The following is a 21,056-nucleotide window of genomic DNA, read 5'->3' as shown; positions in this document are numbered from 1 at the left end:
CCTTTCTTAACCTGCAAAACTTGGATAAATAATAGTAGTTCCTACCAGGATATATCACAATAGTCCCGCGTGCATTTGCTTAGTGTGTTACTGGTTCTGCCTTGTTACGGGAGTTTCGGAAATTCTCCGCTAACGTCATCGAAGCGGCGCTGCTGTCGCAAAAGCCATTTGCTGGTCAACTTTTATTTCAAGTAATATATGCAGATAGGAACTATTATTATTAAAGCAACTATCGGTTCTATCATTGCCACCTGTATTATGAGATGGCTTTTGGTATTAGAGATGTCCTTTGATATTAGAGATGTCCTTTGATATTAGAGATGTCCTTTGATATTAGAGATGTCCTTTGATATTAGAGATATCCTTTGATATTAGAGATGGCTATGAATCTATCCGATTTTTCACAAAAACGACTTTACTGGAGAGCGTGGTGCCATCTATTAATTGAAAAGGAAGGTAAAATTCCAAATAGCGAAACAATAACGTCGTCAGAGAACCATTTATAATTATTATAATTAGACAACTTATACTCTATTTAGTGGACTTCAACCTAAATTCTATATCCCATATAGAATATTTTGTTAAAAATTCCTATAATTTAAGTTATGGTCAAATTATAAACGAGGGGTACTTTTATGTCCCGCCTTTTTGGTCAAAATGCAGCTTAAGTATCTTGTTTTGATTTCGACGCTAGCGACATCTGTTAAAAAAAGAGCTACTTCACGTCGAGCCGACACTTGCTTCAATCCAAGCTGCAACTGAGTACACTAATTAAATCGAGTAGCTGACACTTATAACGTGCTAGTAGTCTAGTAAACTTATGGTATTAGCTCCGGTGTTTCATCTTTCGAAAATCTGGAGATACCCCTTTCATCTCCTTCCCCATAGGATTACAAATCGACTGACATATTAGCCCCAATTTTTTGCCCCCTCCTCCCCCCGGAGTGTTATTAGCGGCCAAATGTGGCGTGCATTCCCGCCTTTGAAGCTCCATACCAAAAAAATCGGAAGTGTTTCTCCCCCCCCCCTCGTTCTTTCTTTTTCCAGCGTAATTAATCTTCTCCATTTTGCTTTGCATTTTCTCGTGGCGACGCCAGGGAGCGCTGCCTGCCGACCTTCGAGCGTTATTTAGTTTTCCCTCCAGTTAATTTGCTAAATTGGTTGTCGTTTCTCATTCCGATTTCTTTTGGGGCCCATTTCACCCTTTTTTTTCATTACTTTCGTGGCTAACAGATGGCGTTTATGTAGCTGAAACGCTAGTTTAATATACCCCGTTCAATCGCGAACCAAGCATTCTTTTAAGGGACTCGTGGTGCACATTGTTTTCCAGTATCGACACGGTAAGCTGCCCTACGGAAATGGAAGTAGTAGGTTGGTTATTGCTACAATACGGTTATTTAAAACAGGGTAGCCATAGCAACACATTCTTCTTCTCTTCCCGACGTTTGGGTAAAAATTTCGTTCAGCAAAAATTGTTTCAAATTTTTTACGTCTAATCTATATTGTATATGGGATATACAATTTAGCTTAAAGTTCACTAAGCAGAGTATAAGTTGCCTAATTATAATAATTATAAATGGTTCTCTGACGACGTTATTGTTTCGCTATTTGGAATTTTAGCTTCCTTGGCCATTAATAGATGGCACCACGCTCTCCAGTAAAGTCGTTTTTTCGAAGAATCTGATAGATTCATAGCCATCTCTAATAACAAAGGCCTTATCATAACCCGGAAACGTTGTGGCCATAATAATCAATCAAGGCAACCCTGTAAAAATTGCCATGTCTTTAAAAATCTTTAAAAATTTACAACGATTTGTTTTTTTTTCCGTATCCAATACCTAAAAAATAAAATCCACTAGCATTCTAGCTTTATCCCAAGATTTAATTAAATAAATATTCGATTTTGAGATTTAACGAAAAATCGATCAGCTATTGCTTGATTCAAATAATAGCAGACAAAAAGCATTAGTAAATTAAACTAACAAATTTCGTTGGTAATTAATTAAATTACAGAAAATCATTTGATTTATATGGTACCATAATATAATTTTGATCTCTTTGATCAACCTGTACATCTAAATCAATTTTTTTTTATTACACTTCCAAATCCATTATCAACAAGAGTTGAATAAATTAGTATCGTATTAGAAACACAGATGGCGCCAGTGAAAAAAATTTTGTTTAGTAAAATTAGAAGTTACCAAACGTTGACGTTCGCGTTTATTCATTTTCACGAGTTGCGGAAACCGTTTAATAAAACTTCACCTTCTGTTTAAAGGAAAATCATCGGTAAAAACATTTCTTCGGTAACGTGGCGCCATCGGTGAGTGGTTTTAGACACTAGAATCCCTCTCGCGGGTTTCCCTTCATTCTCGGTCGTATCGAGCGGTGTTCGTCTCTAAATTTAGACGGCCGGCAAAGGAGGGAGAAAATCATATTTTGCGGAAGCTCCTAAAATTGTGCCATGTTTTAATAATGAAGTTATTTTAATAGGAAATTTCCCTGCCCCCTTTCTGGGGGTACTTCGGTATGCGGCGCAACGAATAGGGCGCCACGCGGTGTCCGCCCCTCCATGAAAAAAAAGAAAATAGAAACAAAAGTTTTAATGGCAAAACTTCCTATTATTGTTATTACTCTGTCTCTGGTAGTCTTGTACGAAACGCATTCTACGGAAGATGGATTAATTTTGCCAAAAATATTCTCTCCCTCCACTCCGGTAATTCGTGTTTCGGCCGCTCCCCCTGTCGGTTAATTTGCGAAGTAAATTCGCCCAGCTGTCCGTCCACTGAGGTTGCGTACAGAACTGGACGATTGGACATTGTTTAAAGGGAGTATAACCCCAGCAAGGAAGGTCAAGCTTCCGTCAATACTATATGATAGGAAATTCCCAATTCCCATCTTGGTGCGAGGCAAGAATGGATTCATATTTAGGGGGAATGACCAGAGATTCTGCGCTTATAGAGATATGAAACTCCCAATACCCACAGCGACCCTCTATTTTTGGCCGATGGTGGCGCCCCTTGACGTCTGGGAGAAAGCTATTGCGATGCCATAAACGAAAAAAGGGGTTTCTCTTGGCCGAGCGGTGGCGCTTGTTGCAGCCTACTTCCACACTTTGAAGCTCTCTGGCGCTCTTTTAACTCATCGTAGGAAAATGGGGAAAAAGACAGGCATACTTCTCAACTCAATTACTAACCCCCTACAACTTTTGCATAACCTTTTGAAACACCCTGTATAAAAACGTGTACTCCTTCCCTGTAAAGAGCAGTCCGGTTCTTTCTTGACAAAACTGCATTTCAAAGAGCTTATCAAATTAAATTCTACAATAGTATGTTTATTTTTATTGCTTAAATATTTATCACTTCAATTAAATAGCATCAAAGTGAAATAATTAATTATTTGCCATTATCAAATAGGCTTCAGATTTTTACCTACAAGTTGTAACTCTCTCGAACAGATTAGTTTTTATCTCTTTTGCACGCTAGATGGCGAAGAAACCGAGGTATTATTTATTCAGTCTTAATTAATCAACGTTAATTAATCTACAAAGAAGAGCTTAATTTCAAAAGCAGGAAATTTTAGAAAAAAAATAATTTAAACTTATAACAGTATTACGCCATGAATCTGCGGAAAATAAGAAAAAATTTCATTTGAATTTGTATTGAAATTCAGTTTAAACAAACATTGCATCAGCTAAAACTTTTAAAGTCGAATTGTCACCAAAACCAAAATTTTCGAGGTTTTTTTTACAGAATGATAGAAAATATATTAATGATTATGTCCCTGAAATTTTATAGTTATTGGAAAAGTATTTATAAAGTTACGCAATTAATGTACACAAAATAACCAATTAATGCAACCAAAATAGGCAACTAATGCACATAAACTAACTTATTAAATTGCACACAAAATAGCCAATGACTATACACAAAATAGCCAATTAATGTACCCAAAACAAACAATTAATGTACACAAAATAACCAATTAATGCAACCAAAATAGGCAACTAATGCACAGAAACGATCTTATTATTGCACACAAAATAACCAATGAATTCACACAAAATAACCAATGAATTCACACAAAATAACCAATGAATTCACACAAAATAACCAATTAAAGGGAAACTGTTACCAAAAGCCAAATTTACGAGGTTTTTTTACAGAATGATAGAAAATATAATAATGATTATGTCCCTGAAATTTTATAGTTATTGGAAAAGTATTTATAAAGTTACGCAATTAATGTACACAAAATAACCAATTAATGCAACCAAAATAGGCAACTAATGCACATAAACTAACTTATTAAATTGCACACAAAATAACCAATGACTGCACACAAAATAACCAATTAATGTACCCAAAACAAACAATTAATGTACACAAAATAACCAATTAATGCAACCAAAATAACCAATTAATGCAACCAAAATAACCAATTAATGCAACCAAAATAGGCAACTAATGCACATAAACTAACTTATTAAATTGCACACAAAATTACCAATGACTGCACACAAAATAACCAATTAATGCAACCAAAATAGGCAACTAATGCACAGAAACGATCTTATTATTGCACACAAAATAACCAATGAATTCACACAAAATAACCAATGAATTCACACAAAATAACCAATTAAAGGGAAACTGTTACCAAAAGCCAAATTTACGAGGTTTTTTTACAGAATGATAGAAAATATATTATTGATTATGTCCCTGAAATTTTATAGTTATTGGAAAAGTATTTATAAAGTTACGCAACTAATGTACACAAAATAACCAATTAATGCAACCAAAATAGGCAACTAATGCACATAAACTAACTTATTAAATTGCACACAAAATAACCAATGACTGCACACAAAATAACCAATTAATGTACCCAAAACAAACAATTAATGTACACAAAATAACCAATTAATGCAACCAAAATAGGCAACTAATGCACATAAACTAACTTATTAAATTGCACACAAAATTACCAATGACTGCACACAAAATAACCAATTAATGTACACAAAATAACCAATTAATGCAACCAAAATAGGCAACTAATGCACAGAAACGATCTTATTATTGAACACAAAATAACCAATGAATTCACACAAAATAACCAATTAAAGGGAAACTGTTACCAAAAGCCAAATTTACGAGGTTTTTTTACAGAATGATAGAAAATATATTAATGATTACGTCCCTGAAATTTTATAGTTATTGGAAAAGTATTTATAAAGTTACGCAATTAATGTACACAAAATAACCAATTAATGCAACCAAAATAGGCAACTAATGCACATAAACTAACTTATTAAATTGCACACAAAATAACCAATGACTGCACACAAAATAACCAATTAATGTACCCAAAACAAACAATTAATGTACACAAAATAACCAATTAATGCAACCAAAATAGGCAACTAATGCACATAAACTAACTTATTAAATTGCACACAAAATAGCCAATGACTATACACAAAATAACCAATTAATGTACCCAAAACAAACAATTAATGTACACAAAATAACCAATTAATGCAACCAAAATAGGCAACTAATGCACAGAAACGATCTTATTATTGCACACAAAATAACCAATGAATTCACACAAAATAACCAATTAAAGGGAAACTGTTACCAAAAGCCAAATTTACGAGGTTTTTTTACAGAATGATAGAAAATATATTAATGATTATGTCCCTGAAATTTTATAGTTATTGGAAAAGTATTTATAAAGTTACGCAACTAATGTACACAAAATAACCAATTAATGCAACCAAAATAGGCAACTAATGCACATAAACTAACTTATTAAATTGCACACAAAATAACCAATGACTGCACACAAAATAACCAATTAATGTACCCAAAACAAACAATCAATGTACACAAAATAGCCAATTAATGCAACCAAAATAGGCAACTAATGCACATAAACTAACTTATTAAATTGCACACAAAATTACCAATGACTGCACACAAAATAACCAATTAATGTACACAAAATAACCAATTAATGCAACCAAAATAGGCAACTAATGCACAGAAACGATCTTATTATTGCACACAAAATAACCAATGAATTCACACAAAATAACCAATTAAAGGGGAACTGTTACCAAAAGCCAAATTTACGAGGTTTTTTTACAGAATGATAGAAAATATATTAATGATTATGTCCCTGAAATTTTATAGTTATTGGAAAAGTATTTATAAAGTTACGCAACTAATGTACACAAAATAACCAATTAATGCAACCAAAATAGGCAACTAATGCACATAAACTAACTTATTAAATTGCACACAAAATAACCAATGACTGCACACAAAATAACCAATTAATGCAACCAAAATAGGCAACTAATGCACAGAAACGATCTTATTATTGAACACAAAATAACCAATGAATTCACACAAAATAACCAATTAAAGGGAAACTGTTACCAAAAGCCAAATTTACGAGGTTTTTTTACAGAATGATAGAAAATATATTAATGATTACGTCCCTGAAATTTTATAGTTATTGGAAAAGTATTTATAAAGTTACGCAATTAATGTACACAAAATAACCAATTAATGCAACCAAAATAGGCAACTAATGCACATAAACTAACTTATTAAATTGCACACAAAATAACCAATGACTGCACACAAAATAACCAATTAATGTACCCAAAACAAACAATTAATGTACACAAAATAACCAATTAATGCAACCAAAATAGGCAACTAATGCACATAAACTAACTTATTAAATTGCACACAAAATAGCCAATGACTATACACAAAATAACCAATTAATGTACCCAAAACAAACAATTAATGTACACAAAATAACCAATTAATGCAACCAAAATAGGCAACTAATGCACAGAAACGATCTTATTATTGCACACAAAATAACCAATGAATTCACACAAAATAACCAATTAAAGGGAAACTGTTACCAAAAGCCAAATTTACGAGGTTTTTTTACAGAATGATAGAAAATATATTAATGATTATGTCCCTGAAATTTTATAGTTATTGGAAAAGTATTTATAAAGTTACGCAACTAATGTACACAAAATAACCAATTAATGCAACCAAAATAGGCAACTAATGCACATAAACTAACTTATTAAATTGCACACAAAATAACCAATGACTGCACACAAAATAACCAATTAATGTACCCAAAACAAACAATCAATGTACACAAAATAGCCAATTAATGCAACCAAAATAGGCAACTAATGCACATAAACTAACTTATTAAATTGCACACAAAATTACCAATGACTGCACACAAAATAACCAATTAATGTACACAAAATAACCAATTAATGCAACCAAAATAGGCAACTAATGCACAGAAACGATCTTATTATTGCACACAAAATAACCAATGAATTCACACAAAATAACCAATTAAAGGGGAACTGTTACCAAAAGCCAAATTTACGAGGTTTTTTTACAGAATGATAGAAAATATATTAATGATTATGTCCCTGAAATTTTATAGTTATTGGAAAAGTATTTATAAAGTTACGCAACTAATGTACACAAAATAACCAATTAATGCAACCAAAATAGGCAACTAATGCACATAAACTAACTTATTAAATTGCACACAAAATAACCAATGACTGCACACAAAATAACCAATTAATGTACCCAAAACAAACAATTAATGTACACAAAATAACCAATTAATGCAACCAAAATAGGCAACTAATGCACATAAACTAACTTATTAAATTGCACACAAAATTACCAATGACTGCACACAAAATAACCAATTAATGTACACAAAATAACCAATTAATGCAACCAAAATAGGCAACTAATGCACAGAAACGATCTTATTATTGCACACAAAATAACCAATGAATTCACACAAAATAACCAATTAAAGGGGAACTGTTACCAAAAGCCAAATTTACGAGGTTTTTTTACAAAATGATAGAAAATATATTAATGATTATGTCCCTGAAATTTTATAGTTAAAAAGTTACGCTGATTTTACGCAACCTACATCAAAAAGCTCCAAAAATTTCAGAAATCGCGGTTGAACCTACGTGCAGCGCCAAAAGAATGAAGCGGCACAAATTTGAGAAAGGGTGGTGTGTAAGGCGTATTAAAAACACGATAAACTACAATCTACCAATAGGTTAAAAAGCCAAGGAGAATGTCGTAGCAGACGACAGTTCCGACCGAAAAAAGAAAAAACCGGGGAAAATAATATTTCGTTCACGAGATGGCGCTGCAGGTATGTTCAACCAAGCGGTTTTGAGATTCTCGAATCGGAGGGGGATAAAACACGAAATTTGGTTGCTAAATATAAATCAAATACTGGAAATATTAAAATTAAATTTTTTGTACAACCATTTTCGGACGTCCTCTATCCATTTAAATGGTTTTTAACCAATTTTAGGGTGTTGCCAATAATCTGAAGGGACTCACTGTTCAGGCTTTAAAAAGCACACGTGAATACTGGGTATAGGAAAATCACTTCTAATTTTAGTTCCATGTGGACAAACTTGGCGTCGCTGAAGTCGATTTCCGGCGTAGTTTCGTAGAGAGGCTGGAGCGTTCTCGTTCAATTTCGACAAAATGGCGCCGTTGTTTTTCGCTTAAATGATTAGGCTTAGTAAGTTTTTGACCTTTTATTTTTTAAATTGGTTCTTTAAAAGTTTAAGTAATGGAAATTAACCATTGTGTAAAGTAAAAATAATCAGTAAGTCGCGTATGGCAGCGGTTTTTTAATCAAATTTATTGGAATCCATTTCATTTCATTTCTAAACTTTACAAATTTAATGAACTAAGCCTAACCTAACTTGCAGTGATAGTTGAACAGAATTCTTGAGGCGCTTCAAAGCGGCTGATGTACCTCAGTAAGCCTTCCGATTTAGGCCACGCCTACCGTGTCAAACTATCGGGAGGAGTGAGTCCCCTTAGATTCTTGGTGATAATATTTTCTGATTGTCATATTTATTGTTAAATATATTGTAATAGTTTTAACAGGTTATCTATTAATTTAAACCATGAATATCGAACTATATCATTACCCTTGATTCCTAGAATATTACCTGTACTCTAACAAAATTACTTGATAATAATAAATAAAGGCATTTATTATTAATACGCTTACTTATTTTCGTTCAAAAAGATATGTGTAGTAAAATTATTGAAATTAAATTTCGCGCTAAGCCTTGGCACTGAAAGCTAGTAAAGTTTCAAAACGTTGCCCTTCAATACACACCGATGTCATGATAGCTAAGCCCCAGTGGCGACCTAAGGGGGGCGGGGGGTGGTCCGCCCCGGGTACCAGGGCAACAGGGGGTGCCATCGGAGAAGCTCGAGGGGGGGGTGCAAATCAGAACGATTAAACTTGAAGAAGATGGACCCGCGAAAACTTCTGCGCGGTCTTGGGGATGTCACAAAACACTGCCGCCGCCCCGGGAACCCAGCCTTCTTAAGCCGCCACTGCTAAGCCCCTCCCACCCTAGCGACTGAGGCTAGACTACCTAATGCAGTTCGATATTCATGGTTGAAATTAATACATTCATGATATGACCATAAGCAAAGGTATAGGCCAAATTTTTGACGATCATATTTTAAGAGGTAGGTATTCAAATCTGCACCTCCTAGTGGTTATGTTCTCAACTATGCATTTCTGAAATAAATTTCGCCAAATGCATGATGAACCCGCGCAAGCCATGCGCGAAAGTTTTGAAACTTAGAACCATGCGGTAGCCAAGGCTTATTCATCATTTTATCGCTTTAAAACTTAAAATTAACACTTATCTTGGCAAAATTATTCATCAGAACCTAAAACCTGCTATTAGAAATAAGAGAGTCAGAGTGTGCAATAACTGGTGGCTTTACCGGGGAGTCGGTGTCCGTCTCTTGTAACCCATAAGGGCGGTGGCGCACTGGGAAATGTTAGCTCTTATCAAATGGTCCTATATCCACACCTCCGACTTCGATCAGGTAAGGGCTGGAAACTGAGTTTCGGCTCAGGCTAACGGAGAGGGTCCAGGCAAACTGGCCGCCTCGGCGGATTGGGTAGCCTGCTGTGGGGCGGCGGGCCTCCGTTTGAGGGCACGGTGGTCCTGTTTCCCGGCCTTTGGGAGCACACAGGGATCTCCTGTGCCGGGTTATGTGGACCGCTGTGTGACCGTCGTTTCCCTTTAGGAGCTCTCTCCAAAGGCTTTGATTCTTTACCTTCGTAGGTAGGGTGCCGGCTGGAGTTGCTACAGCATCTACTCCCACTGCTGTGTGCGAAGTGGGAAATGGTCCACCCATTGCTGCACCTTCTGCTGGGTTGAGTGGCTCGCGTCGAAGGTGCGACCATCAGTAGTAGGGTTCTGCTACCCATGCTGGATTTGTCACCTGTCCGGGCTGTGGACGCTGGCGTAGGGCACTATGATGATAGACCTCCGGTGGTATGGTCTCTGTTACTAGGTACACCGGGCTATAAATTCTGACACACTATTAGAAATAAGAGTTGTTTTACAAAAGTATTTATTTTTCAAATTTGAGATTTAGACGCGTTTGTGAGGCATTTATCAACCAGAGCGTGGCTGCTCTACCAAGTAAGATAATATCTTGCATGTAGAAATTTTGAAAATGAAGATGGCGCTACTGCCCTATCGTCGTACGTTCATTTTCTTCTCGCATGGACAATGCCGTACACACGGGGCTCTATGAGAGACCTTTACTTATGGGGGCGTTATGATGGGCTTATGATATGACGTGAGAGCCTGCAAAGGTATATGTTTCAAAGGGGTAACATCAATTGTTTAGAAAGTCGGATACTTTTCCCTAAGAGATACAGGGTGTTAACTAAAAAACGATACAGAGCCAATTACTCAAAATGTGTTTTAGGTATGATTTTGAAATTTGCAGGTTACATAGAGGGTGCAGGGGGACAAATGACAATGAAAATTTCAATGACCTTGAACCAGGTCTTCAAGGTCATCCAAATTTTATCTCTAGAACCATTAGAATTACAAGAATGGTTCCAATTGGAAATGTGTTCTACGTTTAATTTTAAGTCAAAACAGCTCTGACCCGATCTAATATGACCAATGGGAAGCCGAGAAATGTTAGACCAAAAACCATAAAGTGGTGTGTGGTATTCTACTCAAAACACGACATTTAACGGCTTATAAATCGAAAACTATCAGATCTAACGGATCAAAATTGTCGTGACACTCTAAACTGAGTGGGGTTGTTCGAAATTTGTAACTTATGATGACCTTGAAATCTGTTTAGACTTAAAATTAAACGTAGAACACATTTCCAATTGGAACCATTCTTCTAATTCTAATGGTTCTAGAGATAAAATTTGAATGACCTTGAAGAGCTGGTTCAAGGTCATTGAAATTTTCATTGTCATTTGTCCCCCTGCACCCTCTATGTAACCTGCAAATTTCAAATTCTTACCTAAAACACATTTTGAGTAATTGGCTCTGTATCGTTTTTTAGTTAACACCCTGTATATTATGTACTTTCGATTATACTAAGAAACCTGGCTACACGTGAAGGGTAAAACTAACCCATTCGCCCAGAAGTAAATTTATCCACTTGAAAGCTATAGTAGAAGTTAAACGGTACATTATTAACTTTTGATAATATGTATTATCATAAGTATCATAATATCAATAAGTATGACACTAACTATTGCTTGAATGCTAATTTCCTGACCGAACCATTTTTCGACACTGACATGGTAGCCAAGCTCCGACTTGGACTCGCACTCGAACTGAGTAGTGTATTATGGTCCGTGGTAATAGGATATTTCGCCATGGTCATGTGCTAAAAGCAATAGCTCTGAAAATCAGTTCAGTGATAATTTTTCCTAATTGTCATACTTAATATGTTACTTATGGTTCCTTGTATCTTAAATTTTTACCTGAGAGCCATTTCAAGAATGTCATTTGAAATTTTGCATTTGATTTATAATTGAATTTTACATAATATGAGTATGAGTTGGATTTTCAACTAATGTTTGCACACAATCCCTACGGAATTTGTGTGTACTATTTTCACTTGGTACGTAGCCGCCATTGCCGCCGCCGATCGGGGCTTGGACGAATAATTGCTGGACTCGAAACCCAAGCAAAATCCCCGGTTCCACAAATTGCATCGCCCGTCAGCGCTCCTACCGAGATAATCGCGAAATATTTCTATCCAAATACAAAACACGAGCGTAAAAATGTCAGATGACCCACATTCCGTCGTCTGCTTTGCTGTTTTTAATAGAAGTGAGGCTTTTAGAATTTTAATAGGCTTTAGATTATTCAGTAATAATTGTATTGGGATAAAAATGAAAGAGTAATGATTTAATCTATTTAAATAGGAAGTTCGCTTTAGTGTTTTGGCAAATTTAGTTTGTGTGAAAGTTTAAATAGATTATCAATTTAGAAATGCCTAGTCAAAATGTAAATAAAGGTGTAAGCTTTGACGACAGTGACGAGCTAAGAACGCTAGGCCTAACGTCGTCCGCTAATATTGGGCACGTGTTTAGTATTTTAATAGATATCTTTCCAATATTTGACACTACGGCGCTGCAAGCGGCGCTGCCGTAAAAGCACCAATAATATTAATTTTGAAATCGGTGCCCAAGAACTTGATTATTTGACTATTTTATAGATTTTTTGTGATTTTCAACTTTAAATCTCCATTCTTTTTTTAAATTAAGATCGACTTCGTGTTCGCGTTTCCCTGCCGTTTTTCCAAAACCAGGTAACTTGAAAAAATAATTTTCAATAAAATTCCGGTTAGGTTTATTAAGTTAAAGTACAAGATGATTTATTCAAATTTAAATTTAATATTTAAAATATATTTAATACAACGAGGGAATTGTGTGTACTTAGAGATCGGCGGAACAAATAAATTAACGGGCAAAATTTCGATTATTCATAAATATTTTGGTTAACTATTTACTTATGAACATTTTATACGAATAAACAACGATTTAACATGCAAAAATAATGGGTTTTTTTTCTGATATTTTTTGGATAATTTCTTATTCAAACGCCGATCTCTATGTAAACTTAAATGTCCGTCACAACTTGCTTTTATTAGATTTCCCTGAAAAATTAAATTAAACTAAATTAACTCTGAAAATAAGTTCGGTGCTAACTTTTCTTAATTGACATACTTATTGTTATTACGTTACTTATGGTATTCTTTAAAATTGTCTTAAAGGGCCATTTTTCTGGTCGCCAATCTCTGTCGACAACAAAAGGTGTTAATTCTTCATTGGAAAACTATCGGAAAGAACGATGATAACAATGTTTCAAATTCTCCGTCATCGAAATACATTTTTCAGTGTAGCCGGATTTTCCAATTTTCTTTCTTCTTGTCTTATGAAAGATAAAAGAGAACCGATCTCTTTCTCTGTTGCGTCCCCGAAGAGCCTCCCCCCCCCCCCCACGTGGCGACCCCCTCCGGAGTCAGCGAATAGGAGAGAAGGACTACTATTTAATGATTTCTCTTTCCTTTTTCCCACGAGATCATCAAATTTGCATTCTCCTCCCGAGACTTGCTATCCTCCGCAAAATTTTCAAATTCTCGTTCTCTCCCCCCCCCCCCCCGCTTTGTGCTTCCCCCTTTCCTACCCCCCTGGGAAAAGGGGGTAGCGACGGTAGGTTTTCCCCCATTTTAAAGAACGCGTGGCCCTACTGAGCCTTTCGTAAAGGAAGAATGATTTTATCTTTTCATCCGTATGGGATGTCAACTGATTACAACTCGCTTAATTACAAATTAAATTTTATTTGATTCGATTTCATTTGATTTCATTTCTTTTTATTTGATTCGATTTCATTTGATTTCATTTTATTTGATTCGATTTCATTTCATTTCATTTTATTTCATTTTATTTGATTCGATTTCATTTCATTTGATTTCATTTCATTTCATTTCATTTCATTTCATTTCATTTGATATTATTTCATTTCATTTGATATTATTTCATTTCATTTGATATAATTTCATTTCATTTGATATTATTTCATTTATTTTCATTTGATATTATTTCATTTATTTTCATTTGATATTATTTCATTTATTTTCATTTGATATTATTTCATTTATTTTCATTTATTTTCATTTGATATTATTTCATTTAATTTCATTTGATTTTATTTCGTTTCATTTTATTTCCCATATCATTTGATTGCATATGACTTCGGTTCATTTCGTTTAATTTAATTTCATTTCATTTTATTTCGTTTTACTTCGTTTCATTTCGTTTAATTTCGTTTAATTTCGTTTATTTCGTTTATTTCGTTTTATTTAGTTTCATTTACTTTCATTTCGTTTTATTTCGTTTAATTTAATTTCATTTACTTTCATTTCATTTTATTTAGTTGTATTTCCTTTCATTTACTTTCATTTCGTTTTATTTCGTTTTATTTAGTTTCATTTCCTTTAATTTTCTTTAATTTCGTTTTATTTCGTTTTATTTAGTTTCATTTAGTTTCATTTAGTTTCATTTACTTTCATTTAGTTTCATTTACTTTCATTTAGTTTCATTTACTTTCATTTAGTTTCATTTACTTTCATTTAGTTTCATTTACTTTCATTTACTTTCATTTCGTTTTATTTAGTTTCATTTCCTTTCATCTACTTTCATTTCGTTTTATTTAGTTTCATTTCCAATCATTTACTTTCATTTCGTTTTATTTCGTTGTATTTAGTTTCAATTCTTTTCATTTTCTTTAATTCATTTTATTTCGTTTTATTTAGTTTCATTTAGTTTCATTTACTTTCATTTACTTTCATTTACTTTCATTTCGTTTTATTTAGTTTCATTTCCTTTCATCTACTTTCATTTCGTTTTATTTAGTTTCATTTCCAATCATTTACTTTCATTTCGTTTTATTTCGTTGTATTTAGTTTCAATTCCTTTCATTTTCTTTAATTCATTTTATTTCGTTTTATTTAGTTTCATTTACTTTCATTTAGTTTCATTTAATTTAATTTACTTTCATTTCGTTTTATTTAGTTTCCTTTCCATTCATTTACTTTCATTTCGTTTTATTTAGTTTCATTTCCATTCATTTACTTTCATTTCGTTTTAATTCGTTGTATTTAGTTTCATTTCCTTTCATTTTCTTTAATTCGTTTTATTTCGTTTTATTTAGTTTCATTTCCATTCATTTACTTTCATTTCGTTTTATTTAGTTTCATTTCCATTCATTTACTTTCATTTCGTTTTAATTCGTTGTATTTAGTTTCATTTCCTTTAATTCGTTTTATTTCGTTTTATTTAGTTTCATTTCCTTTCATTTACTTTCATTTCGTTTCATTTCGTTTTATTTCGTTTTATTTCGTTATATTTAGTTTCATTTCCTTTAATTTAGTTTTATTTAGTTTCATTTCCTTTAATTTCGTTTTATTTCGTTTTAGCAATAGTGAATTAACGTTACTAAGAATATGGCACAAGCATATCTGCTTTCCTGATTTTCGGACAATATTAATCGCCTTCAGAGAGTGTCTACGTTATCTCATTCTTGATTTTTTTTGTGTTGACAGCATAATACTGTATTTATTTATTTATAGTGTAGAGACGATCCAATTAAATCTAAATTACTAATCCCAACAACAAACCAAAATAACCGTATTTTTCTCAACTTTTATTTGCTGTATCTAGTTACATTATTACGTAATTATTTAACAAGACGAAAAATGAAAAATTTTAAGAGGTTTAAAAACTTAGATAATTATATTATAATGATGATATTAATTTCGAAATTGTAGTTTAATATTAACCGGATAGATGGCGATGGCTTCGCTTGTAGCGTTTCGTCTCCACCTATATTATGTTGGGCTATAAAGTATAAACCACAGTCGACTTACCTTTCATCCGCTACAATTAAATATAACTAAACTTAATTTAGTTTTAAAGGAATTAAACATTTAACATTTAATTTACCAAAACCATAAAATCATTCAAAATAAACGGACACTACAAATCAATAAACACAATACAACAAACAAAAACAAAAAATAAACCATCTCAGCCCAATCATATCAGGCGGATCGGCGGCTTGCTCGGACCACATTCAAGATGTCGCGAGCACAACATGGTTTTCTCGAACGCCGGACTCTCGTGAAACCACATGATGCCGCGAACGGCTTTTCCAAGCGATCCTTTTTTGTAGAGTTGTAAGTGGGAAAATTTTCCGGAAACTGACCGAGGTCTTTTTTCCGTATTTTTCAGAAAAAAAAATAAAAACAGTTTTCATTCCATGATTAGTCTAATTTAATTTACAGGGTGTTTTGAATTGCTCTGACTGGGCATTTTGTCAGAAACTGCAAGAGATAGAGTTGCGAAATTTTCAGAGTATTTTTTCTAGTGTGGGATCGCTTTAAATCCTAAATTTCAGAAAAATCGGAAATAATTTCGGGTTTTTGTAAAAAATATTTTTTCACCGCTAGGTGCTAGAAAAAACGTTTCAATAAGAAAGTTGTAGATTGCTGTCAAAAATGTTCAAAGAAATTGGTTTCATTGGAAAAGAACACTTTTTCACGAAGATATGAGCTGATGAAAAAAAGGGTGTCCATAGGGGCCAATAGCCTTCGCATTTTTGTACGTGAATGAAAGAAATGTCTGAAAGATTTAATTGAACATTTTATTCGAATAAACACAAGAATTTTACAAGTGAGGTTCTATGATACCTCCGTTTGCCGGGACCCATGTTTTGGCACGATGAAGCATGTTTTGAAACGAGCGTTGGTACCACATCTGTCTGTATGCTTCCAGCGGAATATCTTCTAAAGCGTCTGCTATTTCGTGCTGCAAAAACGCCAAGTAGCTGGGAGGAAAAATGGGCCGAGCAAACCCGCCCAAACATTCAGTCGGAGTTGTTGTTGATGATGGTGAGGAAAACCCCAGTGATGATTTTCGTCACACCACATGTGGGTGTTTTGATGATTGAAAGGCCCATCTCTCCCAAAGGAACACTTGTCGGTCACCAGCATTTGATTGAGGAAATTTGGGTTCTCATCAGACATGGTTATTAACCAGTTGCGGAAATCAAATATACGTTCCATCTCCTTCGTGCAGAGCTTGGGGGAGGGTCACTCGATACGGATGAAAGTTGTGATTGTGAAGAGTGGTCCACACGTAGTTCGTCGATAACCCGGCCACCTAAATTAAAGGCTTTAAAAGTCGCTTGGTGACTTAGGCCTAAGGTGGTGCCTTGGGTATTAGCCTAGCTGAGTTTTATTATTAATCCGAGAACGTCGCTTGCACCCCTGACGCTTGCTCGAGGATACGCAACCAAATAGGCTAGAACGGTGTCTTCCACGTTGATGTTTTGACGACCTGGTCCACGAAATCTGGGATTGACGTTTCCGTAAACCTGAAAGTCACGAACAGCTCCAAGAACGGTGTTGTGGCTTGGTCTTCTATCTGGATATCGAACGGTGAACAATTCACTAACCCTATGCGCGTTACGATTGGCTTCACCATTAAATAACACGACCATAAAAGCACGCTGATCACGAGAATAATTTAGTGGCATGTTGATTAGACTCAATAAACGTTAGAGAATGATTGAAAACAAAAAGATTTCACATTAAATACTAATTAAAAACTTGACCTTTGTGCGTAGTTGACCTACTGATATGTTTTTAGGCCTACTGTAGGCCTAAATTGGCGTTTTGGTAAATTACATGCACTTTTTTAAGGAATTTAATCTTTTAACGTGATTTCTTTTATTTACGTACAAAAATGCGAAGGCTATTGGCCCCTACGGACAGCTTGTTTTTTTTCATCAGCTCATATCTCCGTGAAAAAGTGTTCTTTTCCAATGAAACCCATTTATTTGGACCCTTTCGACAGCACTCTACAACTTTCTCATTGAAACGTTTTTTCTAGCACCTACCGGTGAAAAAATATTTTTTACAAAAAACCGAAATTATTTCCGATTTTCTGAAATTTAGGAGTTAAAGCGATCCCACACTGGAAATAATACCCTGAAATTTTCGCAACTCCATATCTTGCAGTTTCTGAAAAAAATGCCCAGTTAGAGTAATTCAAAACACTCTGTTACAATATATTGTTTGCAAATTTAAATAAATCGGCATTTTCACCTCATTTTTTTCTAATCTAAAAGTAAAACTAAACCTCTAGACTAGATTAAACTGATTATTGTTTTGTAGTATGTTTACTGTTATTAGACATTTTATATCGATAAAAAGCTAAAAACATTAAAAATCTTTAAAAAGTAATTTATGTTTCAATTGTGTATTTTTCCGATTTCGAAAAAGTTTTCGGATAATTCCGGGAAATATTTCCGCATTTTCTTTTTCCGAAAAATTAGCAACTCTACTTTTTGGGAGTTAAAAGGAACCACCTATGGTACGAGCTATTAGTAAGTTTTTAAATTTCTTCAAATTTGTTTAGGGTTTAGCTTAAATATTATTCCTTTTCATAATGGACTAATCTACTTATTCGCTAATTTTATATTAACTCTGGCCGATAGACCAGAGTTATTTATGGGCCGAACATGATTTCCTATGGGAATCGATAGTACACTGGAAGGCAGGAAAAAATATAACTTTCTGTTTACTTTTTGAAAAAAGACAATTATTTTCAAGGTTTTTCATGCTACAGATTCAGCATTAGGGAGGGTAGCGGCATGATTCTTATTGTCAACAATAATTTATTGACACATTAAAATTGCAATGCCGTACAAGGTTTACTCGGCAGTAAATAAGAGTATACCAATGGCTTTCCTTCATAGACTCAAATCTGACATAAGTCTGCTTTCATTGGCTGGGAAGTTCCTGAGCTAGCAACCCTGTTATAAAATTCCAAAATAAAATGGCGGACTGCGATGTCGCCTTAAACTAGTGTTAAAACTTTTCGGTTTTTAAAAACGTATTATTTATAAATAAATTTGGTTAAGATGTATTTATTTATTTGAAAATTATTATCACTAAACAATTGTATTAACGTTAATTATTTAAAATTTTAACTAATATATAGAACTTTAGGGTAAGTTTTAATAATAATTTAAAATTCGCGCAACAAAGATTACTGGTAGAATTATACGCCATTAGATGGCCTCCTAGGATGTAGTAGGATCATACAGATAGAAAATAAGTTATCTATGAGTAGGATATACATTATTTCAGCTCAGGGGCCTTGTAATTTGTTGAAAAGTAGAAACTCTGACTAGCTTGCTATTGAATTAAAAAGAGTTCCAAAATTAGAATATAAAACTGTGACTATAAGTGAAGATAGGTGTTAAGGTATTTTGTGAAAATAATTCTGTTAAATTTGCAGTTGAAAAGCCAGTCCTTTTCTTCAGTTTTAATATATTTTAGACTGGAAATGAAGGAGTGACAGTAATTGTTAAAATTATAGTGGGCACTGATCAATTTGACCCCATATTTGTTATCAGTGTGTGGTCTCAGTAGTTTGTTTCTAATTTCATGATTTCTGGTAAATTTACAGTAGAAAAATCAACGAGCCGAATCCTATTCTTCAGTTAAAATTGATTTTTTAGTAGAAATGAAGTTATTTAGTGAACGAGTGATACTAATGGATAGTACTATTGCTAAGGAAGCAAAGTACATGTACACTGTGGCCCACAAAATGCTTTATTTTTTTCAAAAAAATTCCACTCGTTCTTTAATTAACTAATTTAGAGACTGAAAAAATTACTTGATTAAATTGTGTTTTTTCCAACTGGAAATTTAACTGAATTCTTTAAATTGTTTTTTAAAGACAAGACCGAATCTGGTAAATTTTAGTTGGAAAATGCATGAATCAAGTATTGAAGTTAATGATTTGGTTGTGCAAAGTGAAATGTACTAAATTTAAAGAATTTTGATAACTGCACATTTGTGAAATTTATGAAATCTCTGTAGCTCCTACCTTTAATTGATAAATTTTTAAGAATTCTTATGAAATTGAAACTCTAGTCTTAAACATTTTTAATAGTGCTTCTTTACATTTTGGCTTGAATCAAAGTGTAGGATTAACAAAACTAAAATTTTTTACTACAAAGTGAAAAGTTCTAAAAAAAAACTGGTATGTAAATATGTAACTAATGATTACTTATGGCATATATTTACAATAGTAATTTATACGATAAATATGCCCTGTAGGGCAGGGGAAAGAAGCAGATATTAATTAAAAATGCTTTTATCAAAGCAGTTTAAAGGTAATTTATGGGAGGGGGGGGGGGTGAGTTGGGACCTAGAAAGGTACAGATATTTCTTTAGATTTTAAGAGATATTTTTGCAATTACTTTCAAAAGCCAAATATATTTTATTACATTTCATCAATTTTCCTCTCCTTTTCACAAATTGATATTCATATTTATCAGATGGAAATGCATATATTTTAAAACCCTTTCCTTAAATTTGAGCCTTGAAACTGTAACAGGAAACTGATAAAATATTAAATTACAAAGGATTACTAACTCTTGTAAGTTGACCATTTAATTTGTGGCAACTCACCAAAGAAAATGCACTATTAAATCAGTATAAATGTTTTGTAATCTACCTAATCAAGAATATTATCAACTACATAGCCCCTAATTTGATGATTAATTTAGTATTGATCTCCACCCATTGAGATGTGAGAGAGACTGCAACTATATAAGGTGATGTTTTCCAGTAATATCCAGAAAAAGATCAGAACTGATCAGGATTTTTATATTTTTATTCTAATAATAATAAAAATAATAATCAGCTAAGCTAATACCCAAGTCACAAACCACAGGCTAGCATCTTGTTAGTCATGATTCAAACTCTAGTTTAATGTGAAAATATTATAAATTTAATATATATAGTTTTCAGTATAATAGTAAACTGGAGTTAATTTATTGGGTAGCATAGTACAAGTTTTAAGCAATATCAAGCCCTAAAAATAACAATAAAAACCAAGTGCCCCTTCATTTTAAAATATTATAAAATGCAAACTAACAGACAGAATTTATAAATTAAATGGAAGTAAAACTCGCTTACATATTAATTAAATACAAATAAAAAAAGCATGATAATTACTTTACAATAACTATGTACTTATTTATT

Source organism: Leiobunum rupestre, chromosome 3 (genome assembly GCF_980474605.1).
Source record: "Leiobunum rupestre chromosome 3, qqLeiRupe1.1.hap1, whole genome shotgun sequence".
NCBI classification, from domain to species: Eukaryota; Metazoa; Arthropoda; class Arachnida; order Opiliones; family Sclerosomatidae; genus Leiobunum; species Leiobunum rupestre.
This window is presented reverse-complemented; position numbering follows the sequence as displayed.